At 41.9% G+C, this 20,275-nt stretch overlaps 1 long non-coding RNA gene across 1 annotated transcript; it reads left to right on the forward strand.

Moving 5' to 3' along the window:
• Positions 1–2,327: 2,327 nt before the first annotated feature.
• On the forward strand, positions 2,328–9,900 carry LOC125613971. Its single transcript, XR_007344615.1, has 3 exons — positions 2,328–3,386; positions 3,873–3,953; positions 9,032–9,900. It is a non-coding gene; the product is annotated as an uncharacterized LOC125613971 (long non-coding RNA).
• Positions 9,901–20,275: the final 10,375 nt, after the last annotated feature.

Consider the following 20,275-nt stretch of genomic DNA (forward strand, 5'->3'; position numbering starts at 1 on the left):
GGTCTTGTGCTAGTAGGAAAAGAAATATATCTAAGCTGAGTGGGAGGAGGGGAGGACAGAACACAGTGCAAGGTTTTGCCGCATGCTAAGCCCTTCTCCATACTCAGTCTAAAACACGAGGAGCCACATAGAAAGAGGCAGAACCTCTGCCGTTGACACAGATGCCCACTTCAGCTGGGAGCATGTGGCCATGAAAGACAGTCCGTTTCATTGAGGTTCGATATCTTCCTCTAGACTTTTCTTTCCATATGTAACCTTCCTCTTCAAGTCAGGGCCTTCCATACAGAGAAAAACCAAGCGCCTCTGGAACTTCTAAGAGTACATTATCTTTCAGCTCTTCTAGGTGGTACGTCAAAGCAGAGGACAGGAAGCATGTCCAGTTCAGCGATCTGTCCTGGTGGGTGCTTAATAAAAGCCAGGAGTGGATATTGATGAGGCACCTGCTCCCTTATCCCTGGCTTCCTTGCCTCCTCGTCTGCTGCTTTTGATGTTCACCAGACCTGGCTCCAGCCTCCTGCGCAACACTTCTCCTCCATAGCCATCCTCCTGAGATGTCATACTCTGAAGACGGCTTGACTCAAAGGAACAGTCACTTCTTCCTGCCCCCAGCACACATCTCACCCTCTTAGCTAATGCTTCATCTACATGGAACATCTGATCATACCCAGAACAGCTCATCAAACCTGAGGCCGATCACTCGGTTCACAGGAGTGGTATAAACTGTAGAATAAATTTGGCTGTTGATGCTTTTAGACATTTACCTCTGGGCTTTTATAACAGCTATCATACTAGTGTGAGGTGTGCAGATGAGACAGAGGAGGCACTTCCCAGGATAAATCATCCTAAAGAAAATGCAATAGTATTCTCTTTTTGGACCTATTTATTAAATTGTCAGAGGAATTCAGGAAGTGAGCAGAATGTTTGACGGGAGGTATGGTTTATTTGTCAAAGAAGACACTTGTGTTCTTTTAGAATCATTCTTTTTATTTTTATTAATATTTTGCTTATTTACCTACAGGTGCCTACACAAAGCAGGAAGCATTGCTGTGTTTATTGATTTATTTATGATGCTAGGGATTGAACCCAGAGCTTATTGCATGCCAGGTAGACACCCTGAACCACTTTCTTGAGAATGATTCAGGGAGGTAGAAATGGACACAAGAGAGAAAGTGCTGATTAATGTAGGTGGAAATCCATGTACTTTTTGTGGGTCTAAAACTCATAGAACCAAACTATGAAACTCTTCACTTTAGTTAACTAGCAGTTACTGAGTTTGCAAAATTCCATGGCAATTCTAAAACACAGGAACTACTTGGACCACAGAGAAAGCGGGAACAGCAATCCAGAAACAGGCCCTGTGGGAGGAAACAATTCAAATTCCAGGAACTTGATTCAAGTCACTCCACATTCCTTATCTAAGAAAGTCCCTGTTCCTTGGTGAGTTGCTGGGGGGAGGGGGGAAAGAGCAAGATTTGGGCAAATAGAAATGGAAAAGAGAATCATGCCCAGGTTCACAAAGGGAAAGATATCATCTTTGCACTTCAGATGGTTCCCCTTAGAGACAGATGGGACTAGAGTGACCCTTATCTGGCTCTTGTCTATCAGGATTCCAGTTCTTCTCAAGTCTCCTGATTCCACGCTAAGGTATTTCTTACTCTATTAGAGTCCACACTTTAAAAATAGTGAGCTTAAAAACCTATATTGCCCTCATCTCTATTTAGAGAATATTGAAAACAATTTATATTAACGAAGAGGAAGAAGTAGTACATTTTGTTCTTGTGGAAACTATGCATCAATATTCATTTAATCAACATATTTTTATGAGATTTAACTCTGTAAATAAAGCAGTATGCAAAATTGCAAATACCATCTGATTAGAAGCACATATACACACATGCATATAGGCACTCGTGCCCACACAAGAGCACGTGCATGCACACATGCACACACACACACACACACTCACAGGATTATTTCCATGCTGAAATGGAAGATTCCACCTTAGTTATATTCAGGAGGTAGAATTTGGCTATAATTATGTATTTTATCCAAGCATTTCTGTAACACTGCTATACTGCCTTGACTTTTTTTTTCCCTTCAAATTTTAGGAATAGTGAGATTGATATGCCAGAGCTATTATCTTCCCTTCTGACATATTGGCCTGGGAGGAGAGGGAGGAGACAGGGCATGTATGTATGTTCCTATAAAGATAAGAGAGGGGGCTGCTGATAAAATATTGAATCCCAGCGTGTTTTCAAGAGATGAGCCAGTCAGACAACTTTGCAAAACAATGTTGAGAGAGATGCAGTGGTGACATCTGCCCTTGAATCACCTAAACCCAATTTACAGGTGGCTTGTGGCCTAGAACTTGGTTGTGGACACTTGGTCTCTACCAAACCACAAGCACTTGCTTATTCCTTCTCTTACACTATTTTTCAAGTGTTTCATATAGAACATAAGCTGCTTAGGTACAGACATTGTTCCTATTCTTTATTGTCAGCCTCCTTAACTGCATTCTGCTTATCCTCCAACAGTGTCCAGCTTAATTCTAACATTGGAATAAAAAATATTATAGAAGCCTAATAAGGCATGTTAAAAAAGATAAAAAATATCTGAGCTCCACAACAGGGAGATGGCTGTTGTTGATTTTTTTAACAAACAACCTGGAGTTGTACCAGATGTCTACTGGTTCAGCACGAAGAATTCCTTATGGTAACCAGCCCATTCCCTATGCTAAGGACATACAAGCTCCAGTATGCTTCATCCACTGGCCTGGTCTCTTCTAACAGCAAAGAGACTTGCTCACTGCTTTGCTTTGGGTTGGGTCTTGTGCCTCCTCTACTGCCTGGCAGGGGATGTCATTTATTGGTAAGAGCTAAATCTCTATGGCATATACTGTCAATTGGCTAATTCAACATTCATATCATTTATTATGGAAGCTGGAAAGAATATTTTATCCCAGCCTCCTTTGCAGCCAATGGCAGCTTTCCAGGCTTGGCCAATGAGATATTAAGGAACGTGCACAAGGAAGCTTCTGGGAAAGTCTAAGCAGCCTTGAAAAAAAAAATAGACAATACTGCTCCACCACATCTCCTTTCTTCCCACCTTGAATAAGAACATGATCACTGAGCAGTAACAACCTTCTTGGGACCACAAAGTAACAATATGAGGATCAAAAGCAAAATAGGTGAGGATGGTTAGTGGAAGTACAAAACAAAACTGTCTCCAGATCACATTATCATGTCTATTTTCAGTGCCAGAAAACCTTTCCCTGGACTTATTGCATGAGAAACATCATCCTTCATTTGCTCAGGCTACTGTCATTTTGATTTTCAGTAAATTGAAGCCACAGGCATTCCTGAGTCACTCTCTTGGATCATTCATTTGTAAGTGGACTAGATCTGCACGTAAACATTATTGTGATATCACCCTGTTTCAATTCCTCAATAGCTCTCCATGGTCATTAACACACTTCTAAGAATTTGGTTCCTGACATAAAGTTTGTGATAACCTTGTCTGGCGCACCTGCCCAGGCCCATCCCTTTCAACTCATCCTTTTCACTTTACATGATAGTAATTCCAAAATAACCCAATGTTTTCTGAGAAAACCACATTCTGTCTGACCCCTGTGATTTTGTGTATATTATTTTCTCTGCCTAGGATGCTCTGCCCACCTTTCTTTGCCTGCTTTTGTCTATACTTCAAAATTTAAATGTTTAAGCATCATCTCCTTTGACAAACTTTTCTCATACTCCCAGGTGGGGCTGAGTGCTCCCTTTCTATATTACTAAAGTACCAGGAAACTGTTCTACCTTTGCACTAACATGTCAGAGAAAATGTGTCTGATTATGAATATGACTTCTTTCCTACAGGGTACATTTTTCTGGCAGCAGGGCTTGTATCTCAATTATTCTTTGTGAAGCCAACACCTTATCAGAATCTCTGGCCCATAGGTAAGTGATCAGTATGTAACTGTTGAAATAAATTGTGTTTCATGTGTGTGCACCCCCCCCACACACACACGTATTCCTGTGTGAATGAATCTCTGTGTCACATAGGCATTTACTTATTTCTCTTTCTTCCTTTCTTTTACCAAAGAGAAAAGCTGTAGTAATCTAAAAGTCCTAAGTCATAGAGTCAGCTGGAAAAAAAATTGAAATTTTATGAGCACATTCAACAGGAAACTCACCTACATGAGGAAATAGATGGCTTCAATCTCCAAGTAAATAGGTAATCATTGCTACTCAGTCATCATCCAGTGACAGATGGGTTTAAAGATGATATGAGGATATGGCTTAAGGGCAAAAGACTGAGTGAGCGATAGGAAAGCGCACGATAACTCTGCCAATGGAACCATCCAGTTTTTAAAAGATCTACATCAAGTTATCATTAAAATATATAGGTATAGGCGCTGGAGTTGTGGCTCAGTAATAAGCACTGCCTAGCATGTGTGAGGCACTGGGTTTGAGCCTCAGCGCCACATAAAAAATGAATAAATAAAATAAAGATATTGTGTCCATCTACAACTAAAAACTTTTAAAATATATATGTATATATTTGTATGTATAAAACCTCAGTGGACAGAAAAAAATTCCCTCTTTTATATCATTTGCCTCTAATTTCTTTGGTTTCTTCTTCTGTCTATATTTTCCATTTTCAAATATGTACTGATTTTGCCAATTTTGAGAAAGGAAATCTTTGATCAAATCTTTATCCCTGCTGTTGTTACCCTCATTTTCTTTTCTTTTGGTCACTGAACAGGCAAAATGAACAGCTCTTTCTGTATGACCATCATTTCTCATTCACTTCTTCGTCTCCTGCAATAGGACTAATGTCCCTAGTGCACTATAGAAATGTATTCTTCAAGATCACTGATAGTCCAGCTCTCAAATTCAAACATATCATCTTGGCCTGTAATCTCCTTACCTTCTCTTTGTCACATCTGAAACCCTCTACCTGCTAGACGTCATTGACTCTACACTTCTAGACTATGGATTGTGAGCTTCAGATCTGCAATATAAAGTCCCAAATCCTAAACTGGATGTTCAAAGAGGCTCTAATGCCCCTCTTCACCCTTCTCTCTCATTCTTTCCCTAGAGAGCACCTCTACATAGCAGTCACTCAGTAAAAATCTGTTGACCAGATGAGTGTGCAAATACTTCATTCCTGGATAGCTTATCATCTACCCACTTCCAACCACTCTCCTCCCTTCAACATTCTCCTCCCTTTACTGTTGGACTCATCACCTCTTTTATGTGAAATATTTCCATTTGTGTCAAACTCATCCACTCTTCAAAGCCCAGTGTGAATCTCACTTTCTTCAAGACTTCTCTTTATCAATGATATTTATTATATTTCCCTTATTGATCATTTCATAAACTGTCAATTACTTTTAAATGACTTCTTGAGCAATAATGTAGAGGTGGGCAGTAACTTATGTGTCTTTGTATCCCCATTCCCATAAATTTAACACAATATCTCAGAAAGGGGAAATGCCTGATAAATAGTTTCTGATTGCTTGGTTTCATATAACATAGTTATGTGGGAATCTCATGCTCTAAAATCAGATCCAAATTTGAACCTCAGATGTGTATACTACTAAAAAACCTTGAGGAAGTTTTTAGTCTTGCAAATCTTGGTCTTCTCATCTGTGAAATTGGAAAATTAATAATACTGGCTGTGATGAAGGAATAAAGTGAGATCATGAATGCACTGTTCTTAACAAAATGTTTGGCACACAAAGTCTCAGTAAAAGATTGTTAATGAAAACAATGATAATGGTGATGAAGATGATTCTTCAGCTATAGATTTGATCTGGATTATTGCCAAGGTCAAATAAATCATTTACTGAAGCTCTGTGACTACTTTGCTCCATGTGACATGGAGAAGACAGATGCTATTGTGCCCCACCTAAATGTTGGCAACCCAGCAACAGGGCTTTAAATGATATTTTTGTATAGCTCATTCCTAGAATGGCTTTTCCCACATCTGACATTTCATGACCCAAGCACTCTGCCCAGAGCGAGAACCCATTAGTCATACAGTGGAATGATCTGGAAATAAAAGCAGAGATTCACTCTCTGTTGCTTTGCAATAATTTAACCAAATGGCAGACAAGTACAACAGGAGGCTGTTATCAAAATAAAACTCGAAAGCTGAAATACCCTTAGGTCAGTGATCTCAAGGATGTCAAATCTGTTTTTAACTTGCCCTTCCTGCATTAGATTCGAGTTAGGCTGCTCTCAGGCTTTTATTCCAAAGATAGCAAATCTGCGGTTAGAAATCTCTGGACCTTAATGATACCCATGTTTAAGAGAGGGCTCCTTGAAACTCTGCGCTATGGTTTCAGTTAAAGGTTGAACAGAGACAGTGGTTTACTATGAGAGAGGAAGGGGCTGTTACTAGGAATGCAGATTTTACATTACCATTTTCTGTCTCTGGGACTCAATAGCAAATGGCCTAACTTGGAAAATTAGACTCGGTTCAACTGGGGCTGGGGAGAACTAGACAGACAAAACACAAAAATAATTGATGAGTTATTTGAGAACAGACAGAAATAATAACACAGATAACAGAGACACAATCCAGACTACAAACACATCATTGATAACATTTTGGAAGCAGTTAATAGCATTTGAACAGACCAAGAAAATAATCACAGCATAGATACTAGTAATACATTGAAACTCCCACCACAGGCCACATTTCTCTTCGTCACTGGCATGTCTGAGTAGGTACTCAGTAAAGCTATTAACATGGATGACTACACGGCTGTTAACTGATAGTTTGTCCAGATGGGATTCTCCCTGAGCAAAGCAAAACCAGAGAGCAAAATAATCAGCAATAGAAATAACTCTCCAAAATGATCACCAGTTCTGTACAGCTAAACTTTTAGGAACCTTAAACCCTGGCAATAGGAGACTGTATGATTTCTTCAAAAGTTCGACAATATAACTTATTAATTCATGTTCCAGGGGGGCAGAGGTAGGAAACCAGGAAACTATCTCAGAGGACTTCCTTAATTCTCTCAGTTCCTTCCCATGCCTTTCTTGTCCACAGTCACGTCATCTTCTCCCAGCTATGTATGCATCCATGCACCTTGGAGATTTCCTCCTTCCTAAGTATATTTTTATCTTTTCCAGTATTCTTATGGGGTGACAAAAATCCCAGAGTTAGGGACCCTTGCTTAGGGCCTTTCTGTAGCAATAAACGTGTACTCCACCAACCTGACCTATAACGCCCAACCAGGGATCTGGAAGAACTTTTACCTCTTCTGAAAGGGGAGCCTGGAGCTGTAGTACCATCCCTCAGGTTCCTCCACTGAGCAGGTCACAGACTCTTGGTCAAACCTTAGCAGGTCAGACATCAGGTCATAGATCACTTGCAATCAGTCAAGGAGATCTATGTCCACCTACCTCAAGTTCTCCTACACGCTCCCTGCCCCCAAACATTCCGGCTAAAAGACCAGGAAAACTCAATCCATGTTTCTAGCCTCTCTGCTGTATAAGAGACCAGGATGTTTAGAAAGGGTCAGCTCTCAATTATCAACACAAACCTCTGCCTGTTAACAGAAGGTGACACAAATAATCAAAGGACCCATTTTGTTACTAGTATGCACAAGATTTAAAATGTGTAGTGGTAAAACAAAATTTACTTGCTCAAATCACTCTCCCTTAAGCACACACCCACCAGAAAATGAGGGGAGAAGAAAAAAAAGATTGAGTACAGGATAAAAGTTTACAAAATAATCTGCAATAGGACAAGCTGAGGAGAATATTTTACATGGCGCCCCATGAACTATCACCTCAGTGGGAACGTCACTCCATGCCACCTGAAGTACTCCCTCCTCCAGCAACTGGAGGGTGAAGCTCCTCTGCTGAGAGAGGCAGAGCACTCAATTCTGTGTCAGGAGATGGGGGTGCCAGTCCCAAATCTATTACCAGTGAACTTAGGAACTTAAATAAATTACTTCTCTTCTCTGAGCCTCATTTTCTTCATCTATAAAGGGATAAATAAAGTGACTCTAGGCTCCTCCGTGGACAGGAATATATGAAAGGAAAACCTCAAAAGCAGCCAAGATCCTAACTTTAAGTGTTTCTTATCCCAGAGTTCACCATAAAACTAAGTAACAACTGAATCATGAGAAGGACACTCATGGTTTCATGTGTAATTGTGTTTGACGTCTAAATTGAAGCCCTGGGTAATTACATTTAGTCTCCTACTGTAATAACACTGGAAGAAATCAGAACCACCTGTACAGAAGAATAACAGACTGACACAGAAAGAGCACTGTCAGGCCTTGCTTCAGTGCCCTGTAATGGAGGTGAACAAATACTCAGGCAGATAAAACACAGCTGAGGTATTTTTTCCCCTAATTTATAAAGCTCTTTTTGGATGACATCAATTGTTCACAGATAGTTAGAAAGCTGTTTCCTCTTGGTATTTGTAAGTAGACCGGAGACATGAAGTTGCACCAAACTACAGATGTTTTAACAACCCAGTAAACAACATCTAGATACAGGGGATGAGTTGGGGGGTGGGGCGGAGAGCAGAGACAGACACATCATAGAGAATTCAAATAGAACAAGTCAGAAAGAGCCAGACAGGCAAGGAGCCCACCTGCTGGTGCTGTTCCCCGAATGACAGAAAGAGCCTTTATCTACCTCAGCAGGTCCATCCTATGCCTGGCTTCTGGTGGCAACACTTGGAGGAAGTGAATGGCTAGAGGAGGTGAATCAAGCCCACGGAATATGCCAGATTGGATGAAAATGCAAACCGTCATTTTCCTTGGCTGAAGTGGAGGTGTGGGGAATGGCCTAGAAAATTCATTTCATGAACCTAAAGTTTCATGAAATGAGACATAGGAACTTTTCTATGAAAGGGACAAATTTATTTTAAAGCACTATGACATAAAATTAAAAAATATATATAGTCCAGGTTAAAAAAAATTTATGTGACTTGGACCTCCCAAGTAATATATTTTAGAAACTCATCAAAATACCTATCATCCAGCTTCTGCATCTGTACCCAGTTGTAGGATTTGGTCAGACAGACCACGAGACATCACCTCACACAGCGCTGTTTCCTGAGGTCCATATGGAACTAACCAGAATGGAGAAGGATTATCCAGTGTTGACTTTCACAGCCCTTCTTGAGCTCCTGTTCAACAATAAACCACTTCAATTTTTGATGACACACATATGGCAAATGGCAGTTAAAGGTGTGTGGCCACTGGCATGTATACTGTTGTAGTCTTTATCAGGATGTTAACCTAGAATCTCAAAGCACTTCTGAGATCTGTCAAGATCTCAATCTCCAATTGGTTCAAATTTCTCATTTTACTCCTTCCATAAATCTTTTCTTATCATTCTTTCTGTTCAACAGTCACCTTCTAGTTTTCCTTCCCCTGGTTTTGGCTCAATGGGAGTCTCCAACATTCTCAGTGCCTCTGATTCTGCTGAGCCTTCACAATACATTCACCTAGAGGAGTCCTGCCAGCTGCCCTTCCTGTCCTCTCATGGGCTATGGCTAAGATTGAGATGACTATCACGACAGGATATGGTTCCTGACTCTGGTGGGTGCTAACATTCTATGGGAAATTATTGTACTTGTCTTCATTTAACGATTTTTTTTTGCCTCTGCAAAACATTTCCCTTCTTTTTGAACTCCCTACCTCACCCTTACTCTATTCTCAAAAGATGATTTCACCTCTTCCTCACAGAGGAAATGGAAGTTTTCTCTCTCAAAGCGCCTTTTGATGGTCCTTCACATGCATGCATACTTCTGCAAGTAGGACTCATTTTTTGCTATTTTCTCCAATAAAGGGACATCTCTTTCTTTAAAAGATTTCAATGAGGCAGGGCGTGGTGGCACATGTGGTGGCACATGCCTCACACATGTAATTCCAGTGGCTCAGGAAGCTGGGGCAGGAGGATCAGGAGTTCAAAGCCAGCCTTAAAAATGAAAATATAAAAAAGGGCTGTGGATGTGGCTTGGTAGTCAAGCACCCATGGGTTCAATCCTCAGTACCAAAAAAAAAAAAAAAAGATTTCACTGGAAAAATTTTTGACAAATAATAAATATTAGTTCCCTTCCATTCTCCCCTCTACAAATTTAATCCTTCCTGCTATGTTTTGTTTGTTAAATTATGTTCCTTCTCGAGTTCTCAAGAATCTATCTCTTCCCTTTCCTGTATCTTCAACCCTTTTCTTTCTGCCTGTTTTCCCTTATTGATAAACACGGTCAAATGATTCTCCTCTTATAATTTTTTTCATTCTTTCTTCCCATATGAGTTGTCATTCCTCTTCCTTCCTTTCCTTCAAGTATTTTTTAAAAATTATTTTCTTAGTTGTCAACGGACCTTTATTTTACTTATTTACACGTGGTCTTGAGGATTGAACTCAGTGCCTCACACATGCTAGACAAGTGCTCTACCGCTGAGCCACAACCCCAGCTCTCCTTCAAGTATTGATAGTAGTGTCCCAAGTCTCTGCTGTCTTCAGTTCCTAAGCTGAGCCATGTCACTCTCTTGTTCCTGTCCCATCTTTTCCTGCAACTTAACGGAAACTGTGTTTTACCACTTTTATGAATGACACCCTACATGTTTACTACACTGTCCTCTTTTCAATCTTTGTTCTGCTCAGATTTTGATCTCATTTCCTTATCTTTTAATCCTGCTTCTTTTTTGATGCTTCATATCTCAAGTTATGGCCATTCACCTAGCTTAGATAACATCAAGCTAGGACATGAATGCATTCTGTGCTCCTCCTCTTCCTTCCCTTAATCTCCACTAACCACCTGCCATCAAATTTTGGTGACCTTTCCTTTAATTAGGTCTATATCTGAACCTATTTCCTACTCTGTCTTACCAGACATCAAGCCCCTTCCAGTCTCACCTGGACACCCCAGCAGGCATCTTTATGGAATCTAATCATAATGTTGGATTCTTCCTGTTTGGGTTCATCCTCTACATGACTGTCAGAGTTCTGTTTCTAAAAACCAATCTGTTCTTTCTTACCCTCCTGCTGAAAAACACCTGCAGTCTCAGTTAAATAAGAGTCCTATAACTGGACCTTTACAATCTCACCTCAACTTCTCCAGTCTCCTCACCTCTCTGACAGCACACTTTATTTCCAAGCACAAAAATGCAGAGAGCACATCACTAATTCATACCTTTACTCATGCCATCCCCTCTGCCTCAAATAAGACTTCATTCTTTTCTATCTGGAGCACATCTAGTCACCTTTGGAAACACAATTCAAATATAGCCTCTGAAAAAGCCCTCCTAGACTCATCTGGACTGTTCTGCTCAGTGCCGGGGTTTCGGCATTCCTATGACACCTGTTCTCCTCTTTATGGTCATTACCGAGGTGCCTTTGGCTCATCTACTATATGTCTGTCTTCCTTACTAGACCATGAGCTCCCTGAAGAAAGAACAGTGTCTTCTTCAACTCTGTATCCCCAATTCTTACCTTGTTTCTTGTTGAACAAATGTTTGAAAGAGCATAAAGGGAGGATGTGGTAAAAACATGACAGAAATAAGCAAAAACAGTGCAAAATTGAGGGAAGGGCACATCACATCCTGTCCACAATTGATAGAGATAAGAACTCCCATAGAAAAGAACAGGAGATAAGGGTACTTCTCTGGTGCTCTGAGAAACCTAGATTCTAATCAACAACTTATTTTGCTCCATTGTTCACATGGGAATAAAAATCCATAAGTATAGATGTCTGTATTCTTCTCTCTCCTGTTTCAGACTTGTTGTACCACCTTTCATCCTCTCCCAAGATCAATTGTCCAAACCTCGATCACAGTCCCATCATTTCGGTGCAGGTATAAAAACAAGGTAGCCCAAAGGCTCAATGCCTAAATTAAATGTGGCTGTTGCTAAGAGATATCAGGCTTCAGACGGAAGAGTCAAAACCTAATCCTAACATGATGACTCAAATCCATAGTATGTCAATGTCTTAAGAATTATCATACTTTAGAAGAAAGAAAAGGAATGGGTAAAATTATTTTTTAACCCAATTTTATAAAGTACTCTAACCTCATCACAGTTAAGCAAACACTCTGAGGAATTAGCCCTGCTGTTTCTGCTAACCTTTTCCTGCTTTTTGACAAGTCAGAATATATTATTCAGTCTGAGTTGGTCTAATTGCTAAATAAAGCCATCAGCATGGCCTTATTTACCTGGGTTTGTACTTTCTCAGACAAATAGCAGGAAGCTCATGCATGCAAAAGACCAGCCGAGACCAGAACTTAACATTCTCTATTGATTGTTGCCAACTGAGTTCAAATGAATGGAATAGCCCTAGCCAAGATGAAGAAAGACCAAAAAGCTGGTTTATAGAGGCTTGAATCATAAGGGACCGGCCTCAGCTCTCTTTTGGAAGTGCCAGTCTCCCTTAAATTCTGCTCTGATTTCTTTGCCTTATAGAAATTTATTTAACCACTGTTTCACCTAGAGCAAGCTATGGAGCAGGATTCACCTTTAAGGATAATCTATAAGAAAAGGAGGGTAGCAAGTTATAAGAAGGAGGTATAATGCCAACTTTCATTCAGCAAGTTTTGTGACTTAAATGTCAAGACAACTTGGCAGTGATTATCATGCCAAAACCTACAAAAATAAAATAAAATAAAAGAGGCAGTAGGTCTTAAGGAAATGGATACAGTCTAGCTCTCTGTCCTAAATTCCTTTAATTAGGTTTGCATTGGGTTCATATTTTAGGGAATCCCTTTGTGTACCAACTACAAGGAAATACTCATATACCCACACCTGTAGACATAAATGATGTCAGATGATGAGAAAATTGGTGAAAAGGGGATAGCACTGAAAATTTAAGGTGAAGTCTATAAAGGAAGCATGGTGTGGAAAATCATGGTGTTTAAAATAGAACATGGATGTAAGTCCTGGATATAGCACTTACTGCCCAAGTGATCTTGGACACACTATCTCTGTGCCTTAGTTTCTGTAACTGTAAAATGTGGATGATAATCATTTATTCTGCATAAATTCTCTATATGTGATAACTCATGATATAAACGATATTTTAATAATACAGGTTGAGTATCCCTAATGTGAAAATCTGAAATGATCCAATATTCAATTTTTGGCACCACAATGTAGAAAATTCTACATCTGACTTTTTGTGAAAGGCCATAGAGGTGTTTGCACAAGGCCCTGGGTTCAATTGCCAATACTGCCCCCCCCCAAAAAAAGTGCATTAAAATACCATGTAAAATAACTTTCAGGCTATGTGTACAAGGCACACATAAAACACAAATCAATTTCCAACTTAGAGTCAGGTCCCTCACACAAGGAATCTCATTGTGTATATGCAAATATTTAAAAATTCAAAACACTTCTGGTCACACTCATTTCAGATAAGAGATACTTGACCTGTAATAAAATAATAATAATGAAGAGTTCAGAGGTTCTTTGTTTGTTGGCCATCCTGTGAAAAGGCTAATTATCATCCTCACCAGGAACAAGGGAACTTTGGATAAAGACTTTGTTTAAGCTCTCTACTTCCAAACAAGTTCAGGAATTCACTTTGCAAATTTGTCTTTACAAAGATTGGAGAGTGAAGAGAATTTGGACCCAGTTATAGATGTCTAGGGGAAACACATGACAAGGCAGCAGTGGGGACATTCATGTCCTGCTCCAGGGGCTTGTGCAGCTGACACTGCGGAAACATGCTCAACTCAAAGCACTTACAAGACAGAGGCTTCACCCCTGTGAGTAGTAAAGGAAGTCCTAACCTGGGTTTGTCTTTATTCTTCTTCCTCAACATGCATACATAAGAAGGTTTCTTGATTTCAAAGCCATGCCAGACACACTGTGACCACAAGATAGCCAAGAAAAAAGAACATTGAGAAAAAAATGCAAACAGATGCCTGCTTAAAAGCAGGGCTAGGGAGGAAATTGGCTTTTGCTTTTTCCTTAATGGACTGTCAATCCTATATTTCCTTGAGTCTTTGAACCACATCCATGTGGTTCATGTCAATGCTCTCAATCACTCCCTGAGTCAGAGACTAAGATACATTTTTATAGTCACTGCAGGGAATATTCTCTGGCTAGTAAAACTGTTTGTGCCAAAAAGAAAGATCAACCCCTACAAGGCCAGCGAGTAGGAAGAAGCATTACTTTCTAAGTCAAACTGTCTCACTCATTGTTCCCTTTGAAGTCAGAACTGATTCAGCTGAGTCTATCTAGATGGTGGACATGTCAAAATAGCATTTTAGAGGTTAATAACAGAGGAATTATATAATCTTTCAACAATAAGGAAGAAGAACTCACAAATATCCTATTATATACACAAATGTGCAAGACAATGACAAGTTTTTTGAACAGTCTTACATTTGCACATCTACCCAACCAACCTTAACCGATTAATTGTACCTCTTAATTTGCATTGTTGATTATATACAAAGGCACATGCATTCAATTTCTACTAGATGTCCTGGGACTTAGGGGGCACAGTCCATGTCTAAACCAATAAGATATTATGTGCTTTGTGTTCTCACCAAGTCCGAGATGTACAACAAACTCATTACACTTGCTGCCTAAGCACTGTCACAGCAGCAGAGATGAGCTCCCCTGGCCAGGCCAACAAATAGGGCGAATACCCAAATTCTAAGTAGTGTTTCCACTGAGAGCAAGTTCAGCCAAAGCAAGTCTTTTATTTTATTTTTACCACCAATAAGATCTCTAAGGAGAATTGGACCAAGAAGTCCCACAAACACTAGAATCAAACCCAGAGCCAAAAAAAAAAAAGCATGAGAGGGGAAATGCTGAGCTCCTGCAGAACTCCTTAACTAGGCTGATTCTTCCTGCCAACTAAACCAGGGAACAAGGTTCCTTTCTGGCTTCTACCACCCTCATCAAAGCAGTTCTTTATGGGCCATTAACAAAGGCCAGGTTTCGTGCCTGCCACTGTCTCGAGGATGCCTTCTTATCTGATTAAATAGAATATTATGCTAAATATTCAGCCAACCCAGCACTGGCTGTGTGGGTGTGCTGGATAAAATCTTCATGAAAAACGCCATCACAGGGTCATTTGTTTAATTTCATTTCTGCCAAATGTAAAAATAGAACGAGCCGCCGTGAGGGGTTGAGGCTTGACAGCATCAATGCGGAGCCTCCCAAGCACAGAAACCACAGTGTTCTGCTGGCTTGCTCATGGTCTCCTTCTGCCAGGGGGAAAAGACAGAGAAAATCTGCAGGCAAGGTGCCGCTTCCACTTATCTTCTGCTCTTTTCCCCTCTGTGCCCTTTTTCTTGCATATACTCTCTGCATCTTCCTCTTGGCCCATCTGTTTCCTCTCTTTCCTCCCACTTGGCCTGCTTCTCTCTCTGCTGCCACACCCTCCTCTCCTTCATCATTTCCATGTGTCTTTCCTCATTTTCTCCACTCCAGGGACCTGTTCTCCTCCCATGCCTCCAGCATCCTTACCTGGCTGCTCTGGCCTCCTGAGGTAGCCAGTCTCCTGGCCCACTGGGTCTCACAAACTTTTCTAAGAATTGCTCTCCTCTGCCCTCACTCTCTCTCTGCTCCCTTCCCAAAATTCCAGACACAGAAGATGCCCGTAAAGATGGAATTTCAGAGATCAAATTAAATGGCAGATGAGCTGTAGAAGCTGCCTTTTTCATACTCCCTCATCTAGCTAAATATGTTTAGTATTCATTGAGCTCAGCAACCATGGTGGGACGGGGAGCAGCAGGAGGTGCATCACTGGTCTTGTGTTTTCAATAAATCATTTTTTATTTTTAAGAAAGCTTTCTCAAAAATACATGTTCAAGTTGCATTCTCCTGTTCCAACCCTTGAAGCTCACAGCCACTTTCAAATTAACTCTGTTAAAAACCTGGCTCAGAGAAGAAAAAGTTCTCCTTCACCAGAGGTTCCAGAGCTCCACCAAAGCTCATGGGGATGGTGAGAGGAGAGATGCCGGCTGCTTCCTGTCTCTTAAAGGTCTCAGGAAGGTCCCAATATTTGACCAACTTCCAAAGAAGTCAGGTTGTTTCAAGCCTGTTCTGGTGGCTAGTAAAACCACCTCTGTGCAGCTCCTTCAAAATGCTTCTAAGGGGTCCTTGCCAGTGGTGCCTGTGAAGGACAGGTGATATTCTTCTCTCTGAAGATAAAACTTCACTGTTGGTATGAGGAAAGTCTATGAGAAAGTGTGGTTAGCAGACTCATCAATGCCAACCCACTATATAAAAAGAACTTAAATTCCTATTTTCATGGCAATCTTACAAATCTGTACATGAGTCTCCTGCCAAGTGTTCCCCCATCTAATGCACTCTATTTTCACATACACTAAATGAGGCTTCAATAAATTAAGGTGACCCTCATAAGAACATGTGACTCCTCAGAATCCTATTTCCTAAAACCTGTCTCTCTCTGCTTTAATGCTGTTTTCATATCTCCTACCTCCTATTAACAACAACCATTATTGTGCAGATGTGCAATGCAGCAAGTACAAAGCAGATGGGATATTGGGGCATGTCTTAGAAGCCAGACTTTGCATACATCAAAATAAAAGCTGTATGGAATCTAACAGCTAAAAAATACTTGCCATATTTCTGTTCTGTACAGATTAGGGTACTGGATCAAATTAAGAGACCATGCATTTATTGCCATTTGAAGAATGATTGTGCATACCCTGAAAAAGAGATATAGTTCTTGAGGTGTCAATCCACAGGTTCAAGAGGGGAAAGGAGAGGAAAAAAGAAAAGATTCTGACCAAGCTGAAAGATCCATGAAAACCAAACCAGGGTAGAAATTGTGGCAGCACCCACAAAGAAAAGCAACAAGGAAAGGCTGATAATTTGTAACAGAATTGTAAACAGCACCCCAAAGCCACAAACAGCTGAAAACTACAAGCCACCTGTGCAAAAGCAGCAGCCACTGGGAGCAGAGCCCTGGAAAGGTCTTTGGAGCACAGCTTTATCCCTGAGGCTGGTGATTTGAGTTACAAGTCTACCAACTGCAGATGTGTGAGATGGGAGCTCATCTGCAAGGACATCAAATGACAGCTATAGTCCAAGAGCAAAGGATGGGAGGTGGTGGTAAGGACCAATGCCATCTCCTTATAAAAATGTGATTTCATTCAAGATCTATGATTCATGAATACAGCAAGCCACCAAATAAAGCACTCGAATTTGAAGGCAATGCCAATTTAAGATATTACAACAGCACCCCAGTTTGGTTAGGTATTGATCAGTTGCTCATAATGGTTTCTTTTCAGCCCTACACCAAAGCCTAGCCTCAAATCTTTAAGACCAAACAACTTTTGAATGTGGATAGAGGAGACCAAAACTTCCACACTATCTTTTAAGACCCTGGATCTCTCAAATTTCAATGATGTCTCTGTCTGTTACAAGTTCCCAAGTAAATGAGCTAAGGGAAGGACCTCAAGCAAACAGTGGTGATCTCACCATATGTCATCAAAGGCAGTGAAGGTGGCATGGATAGAGATATCCAGTATGAGCAAGAGACATGGTCTTCAAATAAGGAACAAAGGTGGGAGGTACCTTGAATAAAGGGAATAAGAATTCACCTCAGCCAGAGAACGAGACTGAACTGCTCACAAAGGAGCCACATGCTTATACTTTGCCATCTAATCTCATAAATGCTATTAAATGTGTGTGTGTGTGTGTGTGTGTGTGTGAGAGAGAGAGGGGGGGGGGAAGAGAGAAGGAGGGGAGTGGTACACTAGAAAGTATGAGTGGCTCTTTTTGACTATGTTTGTTCCACAATGAACCTCCATATCAGATTAGGGATACAGTGAGACCTTGGACTAAGGGGTAGAAACATAGCATTTTCAACTTATTTCCAATATTCAGTGTCCTAAACTCACAGAGAAAACCTTCCCTAAGTCATATCTAAGACCTTCCCTCCAGAAGAGCCCCCAGCTGGGGATATGTCCAAGTACGTGTTGGCAAAGAAGACAGCTCAGCCCCCTGCACAAATTTGTTTTTGCCAGAGTGGTGGGAGTTTTACATCTGCTGCTGTCATGAAAACAACTTATTTTATTTTTTACAAGCCTTTTAAAAATTATTATTTCCTCAGAAAAATCCAGGAATCTTCCATGCATATGTGATATGTACAATCCTCCCACTCCTCCTCCTCTTTAACATTGGGCCTGGGGTAGCACATCTCTCTCACAATTGCCTCAGGTAATTCAGAAATCAGAGCCTGGATGCATTTGATCCACTGCTTGTCCCTGTATTAACTTGAGTGAGAAACTTTTTGAGGAATGAAGTTTCTCCAGGCTTGAGGTTGACTAATGGGTTCTCACACTTCATTCTAATGACCACATCTTCTCACCCCTTCATCTACTCCACAAGAGTAACTGTTACCCCTGGAAGAAGAGCCCGATCATTCCTACCTCCAAACCAGGAGTCCTTTCCATGGCTAAACCTTCCACCTCCAACCCTAGTCTCACCAGGTACCTTCAGATAAACCCCATGATGTGCATTTTGTCTTTCTGCCACTGTCTTCAACTTCCACAGTGCAGGGGAGATATGCAAAAGATCCTTGGGGGGCAGCTAGATGGAGTAATGGAAGCACAGTCCAGAACAAGGAAGGCCAGTACCCCCAGTTCAGACTTTTGTGGGAAAGGCGGGAAGAAGCAGACACAACCTTCAAGTCTTCAACCGCATCCTCACCACTTATTTTTGGCACATCACCAGCACTCAATGAAGAAAGAAGCCAGTTTGGCCACCTCCGGAAATTGATGGAGGTAATCTATCACTGGTTTCCTGGGGACTCTCAGGTGTCGGACACCACAGCCAGGCCACAATCCATGTTAATAGCTTTACCTTGCCCTCTGATAACTTTGATGTTGCACTAAGAAAATTAGGTTGAGAACAAATAACACCCCACCCCCAACCCCAACATTTCCACAACCTCCAGTTTCACAGGGATTCCTTATCATCGGCCATATATCCAGGTGTGTTTCTCCCAAGACTCGGGAAGGTCAGGAAGTTCTTACCTGGGTCTGCTGGGAGAGCCACTCATGTGGACAGACACACACACACGATCTGGGCGCGCCGCGGTCAGCGACGTCCAGGGCACACCAGCTGCTAGCTACTGCTCACATCTCCCCGCCGGCCTGGCTTTGCAAAGAGAGGGAGCCAGTCCCATCTGAAGGAGAAGAGAAGCGCGAACCCGGGAGGCGCGGGGCGGGCGGGAGCCCAGCTCTGGCACCGACGCTCCGGGGTCCAGGGCACAGTACACCTTACGATCCCAGCCGAGCCCGGACGGCTGTTTGCGCCCAGGCGGGGCGGGGGCCGCTCGGCAGAGAAAGTGGGACTCCCCCGCTCTCCGTGGGCTGCGAGGCTCCCACGGTCTCGGTGGCTAGGTGTTACCGCATCGCGTTCTCTTTCTATATATACACGGCCCCCTCCCTGCGCGACTGCGTTTCTAGGTGTCGTCCCCGACTCTCGCTCTGGTGTCCTCTCCCTTCTCCAGCTCTCGGGTCTCGGTCGATCCCTCGGTCTCCCTCCTCCTCATTCCCCTTCTCCTCTCTCTGTTTCTCTCCTCCCCTCACCCTCCCTCTCTGGGTTAAGCCTGCCCGCCTGGATTCTCCCGGTATTGCCTCCAACATTTAGCACTGCAGTGTAACTCGGGGACACACAACCAGACAATTGCTTCAGAACCAACCGCTCCTTTAAAAATCAGACCATCAAGTTTAGTGCGGAAACCAACACCAGAAGCTCCGCTGCCTTGTGGCTAGGAGGAAATATTAGCCCACAAGAAAACCAGATTACCGTGTTTCACGGGAGGTTGTGGAAAAGGGGTCGGGAAGATGGATGGCATAGATCAGCACAAGTCCACAGGTGACCTGCGGGATCTTCAAGATGAGGTGGCGCCCTACTGGGCGATGTTAAAATCACGGCACTGCAAAGCAAGGTAGCACCCAAGGGATCATTGGGTTCAAAACGCTCATTTTGCAGATGAGAAAAATAAAGCTCAGGGAGGTCTACTGAGTCCTCCAGAATCACACAACTAGACAGAAAAGGGGAGACCTGTGTTATCCTGCTGTCAGGGCTTCCAAGTTCCCACACCTGAAACAGAATGCTTGGTCTGGGATTGGGTATCAGGTGGCTCAGGAGGTTCCCTTGACAGTGTCCATGCGGAGTGAGCCCATGTCACTAGGAGGTCTGAGCCCATGGGAAAAAAAAAAAAAACACAATCAGCCAGTTCACAAGTTAACACTGGCCTCTTGCCAGAACCCCTTCTAAAGCCCTCCCTTCTTCCAGGAAACCCC

The sequence above is a fragment of the Marmota marmota genome, unplaced genomic scaffold (genome assembly GCF_001458135.2).
Source record: "Marmota marmota marmota unplaced genomic scaffold, marMar, whole genome shotgun sequence".
Classification (NCBI taxonomy): Eukaryota; Metazoa; Chordata; class Mammalia; order Rodentia; family Sciuridae; genus Marmota; species Marmota marmota.